The sequence below is a fragment of the Actinia tenebrosa genome, unplaced genomic scaffold (genome assembly GCF_029948245.1).
Source record: "Actinia tenebrosa isolate PJP-AT-01 unplaced genomic scaffold, QUT_ActTen_1.0 PGA_scaffold11__36_contigs__length_13525064, whole genome shotgun sequence".
NCBI classification, from domain to species: domain Eukaryota; kingdom Metazoa; phylum Cnidaria; class Anthozoa; order Actiniaria; family Actiniidae; genus Actinia; species Actinia tenebrosa.
The window spans coordinates 9,340,997-9,356,851 of record NW_028292571.1 but is presented as its reverse complement, the minus strand read 5'-3'; positions in this window follow the sequence as shown (position 1 = coordinate 9,356,851).

Here is a 15,855-nt window from a genome sequence, read left to right as displayed (position 1 = left end):
GATTCCAAGTGGCCCAACAAGTCGAGGCTTTAAAATGGCATTTCTTAACATAGTTAGTATTCCTAAATATATCGACGAAATTCGTATTTCAAAGTTGCTCAATTCTTTTGATCTTATTGGATTTAGTGAGACAAGACTTGACACCACTATTTCTGATGGGGAAATAAAACTTCCCGGCTATGACATCGTCAGGAAAGATAGAAAACGTGATGGCGGAGGAGTTTGTGTTTATCTCCGTAGCTCTATTAATTATCAAATCAGAAATGAATTAGTTCCTGACGGTGTTGAGGCCGTATGCCTAGAAATTTGCAAACCAAATAGCAACCCTTTTATAGTCACTGTTATTTATCGACCTGAATCCCCGATTGAGTATTTCAATAGCTTCGAACAATTAATCAAATCAGTGGATGATGAGGACAAAGAACATATTCTGCTAGGGGACCTAAATTGCTGTTTCCTAACGAAAAGACCAACAGATAATTGTACCAAAAAGCTCAAGTCATTATATGAAGCTTACCAACTTTCTCAGTTGATAAAAGAACCCACGCGCATTACAATTAATTCAAAAAGTCTAATTGACCATTTTGTTACTTCATCTACTGAGAAAATCAACTCATCAGGGGTCATTCACATAGGTCCCAGTGACCATAGTTTGATTTTTGGTATACGGAAAATAAATCCTCATAGAAGCTCGCATGGAAAAGCGAAAACTGTAGAAGTGCGCAACATGAAAAATTTCAATCAACTAAGCTTTGTTCAGGATCTTACCTCTCAACCATGGGAACAAATCGTTTTGTGTTCTAACACGAACGAAATGTGGGCTTTGTGGAAGCATTTATTTTTAGGTGTGTTAGATAAACATGCCCCAATTCAGTCTAAAAGGAAAAAAGCCTTCAGCGTCCCATGGTTGACAAGTGAAATAAAGGGATTAATTTTAGAGAGGGAAAAAGCTAAACGCAAGGCAATGATAACAAAGCTGTGTGATGACTGGGGATCATACAAAGCCCTTAGGAACAGCGTTACCATTGCCTTGCGTCAGACAAAAACAAGTTATTATCGCAATAAGATCTCGAGTGAAAATAATGATCCCAAAAAGGCTTGGAAAACAATCAATAGTTTACTTGGGCGAACACAAGAAAACACCATTGTGAATGAACTTAAGATTGATGACCAAATTCTTAACTCTCCTGAGGATATATCAGAAGCTTTCAATTCATATTTTTCTAAAATTGGTCCAAATCTAGCAAGCACAATGGCAAGTCCCGGCATAACTTTTGAACACTTTATCAAGCCTTGTAATTCAAAGATGTCACGTTTTAAACTCGTTTCAGATGCAAAAGTATTGAAACTCCTGAACAGCCTTTCAAATTCAAAAGCCACTGGCTTAGATACAATATCTGGCAAAATATTGAAAATAGCAGCCTGTACGATTTTTCCTTCACTAACTCACATTTTCAATAGTGTCCTAATTTCAAGTTGTTTTCCAGATGAGTGGAAAATGGCCAGAGTCCTGCCTCTTTTCAAAAAGGGCTCAAAAAATATGCCGGACAACTATAGGCCTATTTCAATTTTGCAAGTTATTAGTAAAATAATGGAAAAAATTATTTATGAACAACTTTACGATCACTTCACTGAAAATAAAATACTTTCAAAGCTCCAATTTGGATTTCGCAGACAACATTCCACTGCTTCTGCTTTACTAGAGAGCACAAACAGCTGGTACATCAATATGGATAGAAAACAATTTAATTTGGTTGTGATCTTGGACTTGAAGAAGGCATTTGATACCGTGGACCATGGAGTTCTTCTTCAAAAACTTGAACTTTATGGTATCACTGGAAATGCCCTGTCACAAATAAAATCATACTTATCAAATCGTAAGCAAAAATGCCAGCTTAGTAGTGTAATGTCGTCTGAGTGCCAAATTACATGCGGTATTCCACGAGGATCCATTCTCGGCCCACTCTTCTTCCTGATATACATTAATGATCTGCCAGAGTGTTTGAGGTGGGCAACTCCTCGAATGTTTGCCGATGACACAAACCTTACAACATCTGGGGAGACATTACCGGAAGTGGAGTTGGCCATGAATGATGACCTGGAACATTTGAAAGATTGGTTGTTAGCAAACAAACTTAGTCTAAATGTGGCAAAGACCGAATTCTTATTAATTGGCTCCCATCACAAGCTTAGAAACATTCCCTATCAGCCCTCTATCCATATCAGTGATAAGAACCTAAAGCGGGTTCATCATAGTAGGGTTCTTGGGGTCGAAATAGATGAATATTTAAATTGGGACCAGCACATAGACAATGTTGCTGTTAAAGTAAGCTGTGGAATAGGGGCCATGAAAAGAATTCGGGACTATGTTGATCAGGATACTTTAGTTTCTATTTATAATTCAATAGTTTATCCCCACTTTAATTACTGTAGGGAAGTGTGGGATACCCTCGGCCAAGGGAATTCAAAAAGACTCCAAAAGCTCCAGAATAGAGCAGCAAGGGTAATTACGAGAACATCAAATGACACCCCCGCCACTGAAGCTTTACATGCTTTAGGCTGGGTCTCTTTAGAGTCCCAGAGGGGAAAAAACAAAGCTAAGCAAATGTTTAAAGTGTTAAATAATATGGCCCCAAGCTGCCTTTCTGAACTTTTCGTCAAAAAAGAAACAATCACAAATTATAACCTTAGAGGGTCCTCCACTTCGCTACAGTTACCATTCCCTAAAACGGAATACATGAAAAAAAGCTTTAGTTATGATGGGACTAAGCTTTGGAATTCACTAACTGAGGACTGTAGAAATCAGAAAAATACTAAATCGTTTTCCCAAAAAATGGACTCGAGCTCCCACCCATAACAAATACATGACCTCTTTATTTCTTTATCAAATACATGAAATCTCTTTATACATATAATTATTACAATTGAAATAATAAGATTTTAAGCATATTATAGATAGTTAGATAAATAGCTTATGCTGTATATGTATATATATATTTATATTTTGATGTAATTCTATTTTTAGTCCACACGCCCCTTGTGGAAATCAGCTAAAAGTTGTCGGGGCAAGCGTGTTTTTAAATAAAGTTGACCTACCTACCTACCACTTTCTTTTGGAGCCAAATGGCAAAATATCAAATGCGACCAAATTTTATTGAATGCGTATTTGAGATATAAAGCCGTGTACTTTGGGGGAGGTGATATTTTGATCAGCAGAAAAACTACTGTCATTTTCGTGAATATTAATAAGTAGACTTTACTCTAATCATAGTTTAAAAAGGGAAATGGTTAGGAAGCCCTATTGTTGTTGGTTATTGGTAACTTTTTTGAAGCGTAAACGTGCACAATACTTTGTTTTACCATTGTTTTATCATTGTTGGCAATGGCTGACCAAAATCTTTCTTTTGACTGCTAGTTCAAAATACTTAAAGATTTATAAGAGATATTTAAATATTCCTTACAACAATCCCATAGACAAAGTTTATGTTTACTTACATTCTGAATGAGCATCAATCAAACATTGTGCACGGTCAAGACCGGTTCAACATCAAAAGTGAACAAAAAACTGATAACAATAGGTTTCCTATCTATTCCCCTCTATTAACTATGCTCTAATTCGACAAATTTTCGAGCAGCAGTGACACAAATGAAACGCTTAAAAATTTGGAGTATTAAACTCAATTAAATAAAAAAATCGTTAAAGAAGTTTTCTGCCCTATCTAATTTATCACAATAAATGTTTAACAAACACTGTTTAAGGTGGAACCAAACTAATTCAGAGCGAATTTTGGACAATTTTATTCTCGTTCGCTTGGCAAAACTACTGAGTACGTCACTTTAACTAGATTTTTCGTATAATGTGCATGAGTTATCCTAGATTCTAACAGTGAACTTTATTTAGATTTTTTAAATGCTTAGGCCTAGGAATGCCGCCTCATTACCACCTGATATCCATTGTTTTTAATGAGTTCGGAGCACGGAAAGTTCGACGTTTGCCCTAGGCCTTAGCCTAATACGGCCGAAAATAAACCCGATTTTTCTGAAATTTTCATAATCTTATCATCTAGTACTAATTCAGCCTGTGTATAAATTTGGATGGAAAGTAGTCTTGAGCAGAAAAAAAGTCACATTAAACATCGCGTTTTAGAAACATTACCATTGTATGGATTGCCTTGAAGTTTTCACATATGTATTTCCAAGTATTGCGGAATGAGCCTTACGAAAAATCAGCATCAAATCTTAAAATAAATGAATAAATCGAATAAATGACCTGTGGACCAGTCTTACGAGTTAAAGTCTAATATCAGTGTTTAACGAGGAATACGAAGTAAAAGGATGGAACTAAGATGGTTTATAAGCTATCAAAGGTGCCCTGTTAGAGGAGTTTTATGCCCCGTCCACACGTATCCGGAAATTTTTGTATCCGATACGAAAATGTTTGCGTCCACACGCAGCGTATTCGAATCGTTTTCACCGTCCACACGTGTCCGTTTTAGTAGAATTTGCGGATACGGACACAAAAATTTCCGGACACGTGTGGACGCAACCCGTATCCGTAAAAAAAAATTGCGGATAAAAAAATTTCCAGATACGTGTGGACGGGGCCTTAATGATTAAAAATCCTGTGCAAATTTGGGAAATAATCCGTATCCCAATTTGGTAATCATATGAATCCCTAAAATAAACGACCGATAATGTTCAATAATTTTAAAATTCAGCACTGATAATGCATATTCGTTCTTTTTAAGGTGTGGACTGACATTTTTGATATTACCTTATTAGTATATAACTAAAGCAGTTATTTTTATCAATCTAGGGAGCTATAGAATCAAAATATTTTAAAAAAATTATCATTTATTCCTATTTGTTCATTTCTATTTTTTATATACAGCTATTCGGCAAAAAAGGTTCAACACTAAATATTGCATACTGAATAGCGCATTCCAAGGCCAAAGGTCATTGTGGGTCTCGTTAATTTGAAATAAAAAATAAATATACAGCAATAGCGCAGCGCACTGATTCTAAAAATAGCTTAAAGATTCGGACAAACATTGCATTCTGTTTAACCGCTACGAGGATTATACGAACCGAATTTATTATTTTTTCTTAAAGTTACAATAATAACCCATGTAAACTAAGATCAACTGCGATCGGCTGTGAAAATTATCTGCTGAAAGTAAACTTGTAAGTTTGTTTGTCCGAATTTTGCCTTTGTCTTCGTTTTTATGACGTCACGGTTGGCTATTAACTCACTACATGTAGTTAGTATATAGTTTCAGATGGAATAAACTAAACATAGAATAAATAATTATTATTAATCTTACTTTATACAATGTATCTATGACCCACAATGCACTTCGTTCTTGGAATGCACTATTCAGTATGAATAATCAAGTAGAGTGCACGCACTAAAACCGTGAACATTAAATAGTACTCATTAGTACTATTTCATACAGAATCCTTTGTTTTCTATTATTTAATTATCACTATTTAGTGCTAAAAATTAGTATTTGTTTCACGGATTTAGTGTGAGCACTCTATTCAGCCTTTTATAAAACAGCTGTATTTCATATAAAAATGTTTTTGTGACTAGATGTATAGAGTGCTTACAATATATCCGTTAAAACTTTGTAATGAATTGCACAAATTTGTACAAAATAGTGTTGATTAGACAACAGAAGACAAAGGATTTCGTACTAATTTGAACAATTTTTTTGCAAAGTTTTTCATGGATATATTGTAAGCACTCTATGGTTTGCACGCTAGTAGAATTCCAGCTTGTTATTTATTGACCATACCATTATTGAAAACTTTTTTTGACAACAAAATAGTGGAGTAAAATAAATTGGCTTTCTAGACTAATTAAACTTAAGAAGTCTAATTTATGTCTGATCACTAATCGTTCTTACCTGCCAAGAGGCTAATGTTTCAATATAGTGACAAACTACACACTTATTACCACTACATTTAATATCCTAAACACAACTCTCAACTCACACGTTGGTTTTTGTGGAGGGAGGAAAGAGCATAGAGCAAAACCCTCGAAGCACAGGAGATCACAACGCATCAAACCGCTCGGCTTCAGTAAAGATTAAACCAGCCATTATATATAAAAACCTTTATCTACACAGAGTTATCCAGTCAGATATACAAAATACAATCTGATATCAAAAGGAGCCCTAAAATAAATACAATATAAATAAATATTTATATATATAACGATATATGAAATTATAATAAAAATCTAACAATAAGTTTAGTATCTATATAAATACTAGAATCAATATCGAAAACATTGAATAAAAACCTACTTCTTGTTTTCTAAAATAAAACTATCGTAGAATAATGAGTTATTATAATAAAAGCCTCTCTTGGCGGTCTCGGTTCGTACTGACGGCAAATATATAAATTCACTTCTCTTCTGGAAGAACGTACAGTGGTGAAATGTGAACGTATCAGCAATGCTCACACTAAATTCTTGAAAAAATACTAATTTTTAGCACTAAATAGTGATAATTAAGCAATGGAATTTGCATGAAATTGTGCTATTTAGTATTACTAAAGTTTCACGGTTATATTGTTTACACTCTATAGAGAATATTTCATGCCCGCAAGGAGATTCTGATTTTATCTCTTAGTTCTGTGATCCCTTAGAAGTAGTATAGGGAATGGGGGTTCCAGCGCAATCTCAACACGGGCAAGACCCGTGTCAAAAATCCACCTACGGAAACAACCCACTCCAAGTGTGGTTGGGGGCAACAGCGCAAATATGTTAGTCTATATATGGAGTGCGAAGAATGTAAGAGAACTTTTAAGAAAGAAGCGGATTTGAAAAAGCATTTGAAAATGAAGACGAAGTGTATGAGCAGTTATGATTGTGGATGTGGTAAGAAGTTTGAGACTAAGGTTAAATTGTTTTGGCATTGTCAGGACTGTGAGTACGACTACGACGACTTAAAAAGTGCTTGGTATTAGGTATAAAATATTTCCTATTATATAGATGGAATCCCAAAGCAACTTCAGCACGGTGTCAATACCCGGTAACGGTGAGATTGACGTTAGACAGTTTTGGCGTCAGTCAGAAAGGAAGGTTAAAAGGACTCTCCGAAAAGGTATAGAAGAATTAGGAGCCCTGAAAGCGAGCATAATGGTAGAAGTAAGTTTGTCAAAAGACGAGGTAATGACGACAGCAATGTTGCGATCAAAGTCGTTAGTGATATTAGAATCCACGAATCTGGATAGGTCACTCAGTGAAGCCTTAGAAGCAATAATGGAGTCGCTGTCTAACTACACGAAAGAAGGATCGGGTTGGACAGTAGAGGAGGTTGAAGGAATAGAGATAAGTATAGCCAGGTACGTACCCATACGAGGGGGGAGTTACGTACCGCTACCAACGTGGGTAGAAAGGAAGAAGGCTATTGTAAACGTGAAGAATGAAGACAATCGATGCTTTATGTGGGCAATCAGGTCTGCACTGTATCCAGCAGAGAAGGATCCCTGTAGGACAAGTAAGTATCCCACAGATGATTTAGAGTGGGATGGTGTGGAATTTCCCATGCAGTTGATAGACATCTCCATATTTGAGGAAATAAACGATCTAGCAATTAACGTTTACGGAGTCAGAGAGCAGACGATAGTACCGTTAGTTCTGTCAAAAAGTAAAGGAGAGCGCGTACATTTATTCTACCACGGCGGACACTACTCATGGGTTAAACACATTAGCAGACTATTCTACAGACATACTAAGCACAAAGGCAAAAAGTACTTCTGCGACTGCTGCTTGCTGTCATTTACATCCTTAAATGCCCTAAAGAAACACGATGAGATCTGCCGCGGAGTCGAAGAAGTGGCGCAACGGATCCAGATGCCCACCAACAAAGAGATTTCATACGCAGACCATCAAAAGCAGATGCAAGTACCTTACGTGATATATGCAGACTTCGAAGCGTTGATAACTAAGGAAGAGCAGAAACGTGGCGCCACGAATAAGGTAGGATTACACGAGATCTGCTCCTTTGGTTACATAGTAGTCAGATCAGACGGTAAAGCAAACCCTCCTGTGATTTACCGAGGTAAGAACGCAGCTAATGAGTTTCTAGAAGCATTGCGAGAAGAGGAGGGGGAGATTAGAGAACAATTAAGACGTCCAAAGAAGATGGAATTTACCAAAGAGAACCAGGAGGCTTTTAACAAGGCAAAAAAATGCCACATTTGCCAACATACGCTTCTTCAGTTTGGAAGACGAGCCAAGAAAGCGTGGGATGAAGATGGAAAGTATCTAGGAGAAGCTCATTTTAAATGCGGGAAGTATGCTAAGAAAGGTGAGAAGCCGGGAAAGCCCTCCACGCACTGCATTCACTGCCACAAAGCATTTGTTGAGGATTTCTATGTGGATAAGGTTAGGGATCACTGCCACATCACTGGTAAATACAGAGGAGCGGCTCATTGGAAATGCAATATAAACTTCAAAGTAAATCCAGATATGGAGATTCCGGTGTTCTTTCACAACCTCCGCGGGTACGACTCCCATTTGCTACTACAAGGAACAGACGGCTCCGACGTCAAATGCATACCCAACAACAAAGAGCGCTACATGTCCGTAACTGTGGGTAAGCTAAAGTTCTTAGATTCGCAGCAGTTTATGGCGGACTCCTTGGCAAACCTCGTAAAGTATAACACCAACTTTCCCATTTCCAGTCAATATGGTGCGGAAAGGAAAGGAGTCTACCCATACGAATACATGGATTCCTGGGATCGATTCAAAGAACCCCTACCACCCAAAGATCGCTTCTACAGCACCCTAAACGAGTCCGGCATAAAGGATGAGGAGTACCAGCATGCGTTAGACGTGTGGGAAAAGTACTCCTGTGAGAACATGGGGGACTACCACGACATCTACCTAACGTCTGACGTAGTGCTGCTTGCAGACGTTTTCCAAAGCTTCAGAAAGATGGCTATGGAATATTACGGATTGGATCCCGCTAATTTCTACACGGCTCCTGGGCTCAGCTGGAGTGCTTTGTTAAAGAAGACAAATGCGCAGTTGGATCTCCTAACGGAGTACGACATGTATCGGTTTATGGAAGACGGTATTCGTGGCGGCGTATGCGGGCCCAGCCGACGTTACGCCCGCGCAAACAACCCCTTAGTAGAGCACGACCCAGAGAAACCAACCACATACATTTACTACCTGGATGCGAATAACCTTTATGGTTGGGCAATGTCACAGTACCTACCTGTGAGAGACTTCGAATGGGATCCAGTGAAGCCGATAGACTTCTACATGCAGGTAGGAAAGGAGGAAGACAAGGGTTACGTCTTAGAAGTGGATCTGGAGTACCCAGAGCGCCTGCACGACGAACACAATGAGTTCCCCTTAGCACCAGAAGCGATAGAGATACCATTTAAGCAGCTAAGTCCGCTGCAAAAGCAAATGTGCCCTGGTTACAAACCGTACAGGAAACTAACTATGAACCTGATGGATAAGAAGAAGTATGTGGTACATTACCGCAACCTGCAGTTCTACGTGCGACACGGAATGCGCGTAGAGAAGATCCACAGAGTCCTAAAATTCACGCAGGAACCCTGGATGCGCCCCTACATTGACTTTAACACGCAAAAGCGTACCGCAGCGAAAAATGACTTCGAGAAAAACCTCTTCAAACTGATGAACAACAGCGTGTTCGGAAAGACAATGGAGAACATCCGCAAGCGCGTAAGCGTAAAAATAGTCAGCACCAAAGAGGAAGCAGAAGCATACGTGTCACAGCCAGGCTTCGTTAGATACGTAGAAATGCTGAACTTCTACGTGATTCACATGAAAAGGGCAAACCTCTTACTAAACAAGCCCGTTTACACAGGCTTTACGGTGCTGGATCTATCGAAGCTGCTTATGTACGAGTTCTACTACGATAAGCTTAAGCCAAAGTACGGAGACCGCTGTCGCCTCCTGTACACAGACACCGACTCCCTAATTCTAGAAGTGCAAACGGAAGACGTTTACAAAGACTGCCTCCCCGACATAGACGAGTACGACACCAGCGGTTACCCGAAGGAGCACTTCCTTTACTCTGCGAAGAATAAGAAGGTAATTGGGAAGATGAAAGACGAAATGTTAGGAAAACCCATAGTAGAGTACGTGGGTCTGAAACCAAAGATGTACAGCGTGCTAAAGTTAGACGGCGTAGAAAAGAAAGCTAAAGGCGTAAAAAAGTATGTGGTTAAGAAGGACATTACGCACGAGTCCTACCTCAACGTATTACGAACACGCAAGAAACAGCGGCATAAGATGAACAGCCTGCGCAGCTATGGTCATCAGATACATAACGTCACGCAGGAGAAGGTGTCACTGTCTGCATTTGACGGTAAGCGATGGATGTGTGATGACGGAGTGCATACGATAGCATTCGGACATCACACGATAAGCAGTTCTTCCATGACGAACCCACGTGTGGGGCCATCGTGAAGATGATACAAGATGGGCTGGCCCTTCTTAGCTATCGCACTTCGGATCTGATAAGTTTCCAAAGACCAATTAGGATCCGTAGCTCTTTTGGATCCTCCTTCTAATTCACCCGGTCCGTAGAGATATCGGACCGTGACATCGCCTAATCTTTTTTCCTGGGGGAAGACCGCCCTCGAACTTCTGATGAAGGACTTGTGTTCCACGTGTTTCTTCTTCATAGCATCCTTGGGTTTCATTCCCGTAGCCCTGGCCGCCTCGTTGTTCAAAGCCGCGACGACCTGGGGGAGCCTCTGAGTCCATTCCCTGTTGCGCTTGGAGGGATCTTCCAGCTCTTTCCAATACTGGTACCCAAAGAGGCGCTCGGCCAGGGTCTTATTGAATCTTTCGACGATGCTCTGACCCCTGTGGTACTCAGCTTCGGCTCTCCTAATCTTAGTGTCGTGGTCTTTCAGGGTCTTGGTAACCACGCCCATAAACTCCGTCCCCGCATCCACTTGCAGCAGCTTAGGCCATTTCAAGACGCGCTTATAAACCCTACCTAGGGCTTCTGCGACTTCCCCAGAATCCTTGCTGGTTATAGGTTCGGCGTCCTTGTATCTGCTTGCGATATCGACTACGGTCAAAGCGTATCTATAGGTCTTTTTTCTCACCTTATCGTGCGGTAAGAAAAGCAAATCCGCCTGATGAACTTCATTGGGGGCATTTACGGTGAAGCTGGGCCTGGGAATGTACTTAGGCACGGGAAGATAAACCTGCCAGAGGGTTTGTTTTTTCAACCAGTTCTTAGCTGTTTCGTCTGATACCCTGGCCGCGGTCGCGAGTTTCTTGATGGCCGACGCTCCTTTCCAATAGCCTTCAGGCCCATAGTAAATCCTTTTAAGTTTGTCCTCTACGCGGCCCATTATATGAATTCCAAAACAAGATTGATCTTGCGTCCGTTGAAATCCACCGTCTTTCCGTCCACTTTAATGGTGATGTTTATGTTTTCTACCAAATTAGACAAGTCATAGCTTAAAGAAATGGGAGTGTATTCTACTGGGTCAAATGGATTACCTTGGGGCAGAAACTTGGACATAAGAGAAGACTTTTCTCCATTGTTGTAACTATGGACTAAATCGCAATAGACTTCGTAAGAGGATGCGACTTTCCATTTCACAGGTATGGCTGTGTCGGTAATTGTTTTGCCCGAGGCACATAATAAAGATCCCAATGGGTCAGACTTTCCAAAAGTCATTGAATAGTTTGGCATATTATGTTTGAGGGTCATTTCGTGCGGCAACCCCGTGGTGAGAGTATAACCGTGTTTTGCTAATTCCTTGGCCAGTGTGATTGGTGTGTAATGTCCATCGGGCAGCAATACGGCTTGATAGTTAGATCCTCCTGTATGCTCAGTGACTATGCCCCTAATCAGGTTATACCAAGAATTGTACAAAGAGCAACTTATGAGTCGAACTTTATGGGCTTTAATGGGGGGATTTAAATAAGTGGTAAAGTCATTCTTGTCGCTTTCCAAAAAGACGATCATATATTACAGGGGACAAGTCCCCTTCGTTAGAGCAGATACGTCAAGGCCACGCCTCCTGCCAGCCCTGCGACTCCTACAAAGACCAACTCATTGTCTTTTTGTTTCTTAGAAGGCTGGTAGTAATTCTTGAACTGAGGCTTTCTTAACCCCGTTAATGCCGCGGGGTGTGCTTGCGCATAAAGTTTGAAGGCGTAGTCTGTGTTTTCGAAGTTCTTATCCGCCTGCATTTTGTCTTGGTAATTCTTATCCAACCAATCCCTGTAAGCTTGTCTTTTTTCATTCCAAGCTGCAACGTCCCTTTGATATTTCTCCAGCGCTAAGTCGTGTCTCTTTCTTTCGGCGGCCAAATCTCCGCTGCGATCACCTCTAACTAATCTATCCAAATATTGACCACCATAATTAGCCCCTGTAAATGCTAAGGCTGCAATAACTCCACCTGCGACTAAGCTAACCATTATACATTAGGGATGTACTTTTCCTTCCGTAGGTAATCCTTTACCATGATAGCCCCGCCAACGGCAGCGGTCATCTTAGCAAAGTTAGCGAAGCTCTTGCTTGGGTCTTCAGTAAAGTCTTCTTTGAGCACTTTCTTACCTACCCAACCAATACCCGCAACAATAGAAGTAATGATAGCTGCTTCTTCAACAGTTTTCAACAACGCGGTCGACATTATATTACAAAGCGAGAAGGTTATTCCATTTCAGGGATCTTACTTTTTCTAACCTCCACAGGTGCGTGATATGTTGCGGCCTCCCACTTTACTTTTGGCTTCGTAGCCCGCCATTGTAAGTAGAGGCTGCCTGCTGCTATAGCGACTCCTAACGCGCCAATGACGTACCCAGGATTGATAAAGGTTTCCTCTTCTCTTTCCTCCACCTTTTCCTCCTTCTTTGCTTTGTTCTTTTTATTCATCTCCGCGAGCTTCTTTCCGGCAGCGACTCTGCCCGGAGATTTAGCCTTGGTAATCTTGGTATCTTCTACGGGAGCCTTTTCTGGTTGTTCTTCGGTGTCACTCATCTTATATTAAGGGACTTGAAGGACTTGACATGTAACTTGATGACGACTTGACAATGACTTGGCAATGACTTGACAACGACTTGACTAAGTACTTGACAAGTAACTTGATGACGACTTGACAATGACTTACGGACGACTTGACAACGACTTGACTAAGTACTTGAGAATGACTTAAGGACGACTTGACTAAGTACTTGAGGCGACTTGACAACGACTTAACTAAGTACTTGAGGCGACTCGATCAGGTACCTCAGCAAGTGCCGCCTGGAAGACCTTTTCGACTTCTCTGTCCTTTTTGAAGTCCTTCCAAGATGTTCCGAAGGAACCTAGTACCTCCTTCAAGTCGACGTGCTGAGCTACGTGAAGTGCCGCAGAGGCGACTGCCATTAACTTACCGCACTTTAAAGACAACCACCCGCAGGTTATCTTAAGTTCTTGGGCGATGACATAGTCCTCGCTTATGTCCTTCCGCAGTTGCTCCACGTCGTCTATGGGCAGCGCAAGTCCAAGCAATTTAGTGGCAAGTCGGATAGCGGAGTCTGCTACGGCGTCCGTGGTCTTACTTGCAAGGGCAGCCTCATACCTCTTATGGAACTTCTTAACCTCCTCCTCTGACAACTTATTAACCTGCTCATGGGTAAGTTCCTTACCTATCATTTCTTTACACTTCCCAGAAGACACAAGAATGTTAAGTTGTTCCTTGAGGTTACTTTCATCTAACTGTGTGGGGGCTTCATCTATGAGCTGCTCAATGTCCATATATGTTAACGTCATACGGAAACCTCAAAGAGAAGATCATCTTGGAATGTTGGTGCGTTTTTAAATGCCGCATGTATTCGTGCAGCTGTTCCTTGCTTATCTCACCGCCGTAGTCGCTTAAAATGGTTTCCAGGTCAGACTTGCTCGGAGTATAAAATACTACGAGAGAGCCTATGTTTTCCCTAAAGGGCTTAGAGACGCTGGTAAGCTGCTGGGAAAGCAACCAAACGCTGATATTGTCATGCCTACCGCTGAAAGCAAGCTTCACCAATTCGGAGGTGCGCCTTTTTACGTCGTCCCCACAGGCAATGTCATCCAGTATGAGCAAGGTTTGCGTATCTTTAGGGAATTGCTTGTGCCAGAACTTCAAATGACCGGATAACTCATTAGGGTCTAAGATGTCCACAAAGAAGTCGTCATCGTTCGCGCCTATACCCGTCCAGGTGCGGTTGTTCACGTAGGTGGGGCATAATAGCACGATGTAGTCGAAGCGGTATCTAAAGGGTCCTAATAGCTGCTCCACGACGAACTGGGTCTTTCCGCAGCCGGTGGGTCCTACGATAAGAGCATTGCAAGGAATATGGTTTGGATCCATTTATATATAATGGAGCCTCTGGAAAAGACCATCGCCTACATGCAAGATAAATTAGATACCATTAAGATGCAAAGAGAAGAGATCGATCGATTACGGGAGCGCGTGCAAGAGCTACACGACGAAATGTGTAGTCTGAAGCGCACAGAAAGGCTTGCTGCACTCTGGACGATGATAGGCTGGACTAGGGATTCCCTTAAGGATTTCATGCGATACCCTCTGTGATTATATATATATGGACTGCATTACATCTGAACTACCTGCTGACTGCATTACGCCTAAAGTACCTACTGAACCATCCGATGACTGCATAGTCGCTACCCCTCCAACGCCAAAGCCTCGTAAGAAACACAGCTGCCGTCACTGTAATGAGGTATTCTCTGAAGGAGACTTCGTTGGACATTGGTGTCCTGCGGATACTAAAGCACAAAGGACTTTAGAAGATGCTCGATGAAAAGGTCGTAAAGAAGGTCTTACTGATTTCCACCAAAGGAATTAGCATAGACCTCATTTTTTATTGTTATTTTGTTAAATGCTGCAAATATGACATTGAAGGATAGTCTATTTTTTATTGTTATTTTGTTAAATGCTGCACAGATGATGTCAAAGAATGGTCTATATCTTTCATCGTTAAGTTCCTACAAAGAATGAAATCTACATTCGTCTCTTACCGTATTTTAACAATTTAACAATAAAAAATGAGATCTACGTAATTGTCTCTTGCTGACATTTAACAATTTAACAATAAAAAATGAGGTATATATAATGAAGTGCATGCAATGCGATAGAGCCTTTAGTAGCAAGCAGCGACTGCAATACCACCTTTCCAAGAAAGTCTGTCAAAAGACCATCAGCACTGTTTGTGGCGACTGCGGTAAGGAATTGTCCACCGTACAGGCCCTACGATATCACCGCGAGCATAGAGTCTGCCTTAAAGGCCATTGCCACCGATGCGATGAACCCCTCTTTGAAGAGAACTGGCATAAATACCGCTGCCGACGTTACCACCTCGAAGAAGTCGTCTGTGAAACCCACGGCGATTTAGCAGAGCGATGTTGCCCCCTTGAAACCAGCCGGGCTTTAGTGCTGCGTAAAAAAGAAATAGACCAAGATTTCGTATGCTTTGACGACTACGAAGGAGTAAGATGGGAGAACCGAGAACACTGGGACGGCATCTGCGATAAATGTGGTTGTCAACGCAGCGGTCAACATATTTGGTGTTGCCTGTACGAAGGTCCCAAGCCTTTAGACCATTACCTTGCAATACGAAAAGAATGGTCTAATATATGATGTTACCTTACATCGCAGCGTTCACAGGAGGAGCTTTGATTACGATATCGACTAATTACATGTCAGAAAAAATGAGGTCCGCCGTAGCAGACCAATACCTAGAAGCCCATAAGGACGACTAATCACACAATGGATTAGCCTCCGCCTTTCTTTCAACGTCGAACTTCCATCGACCGTTGACTTTACCATAGCTACGTATGTGAGTGT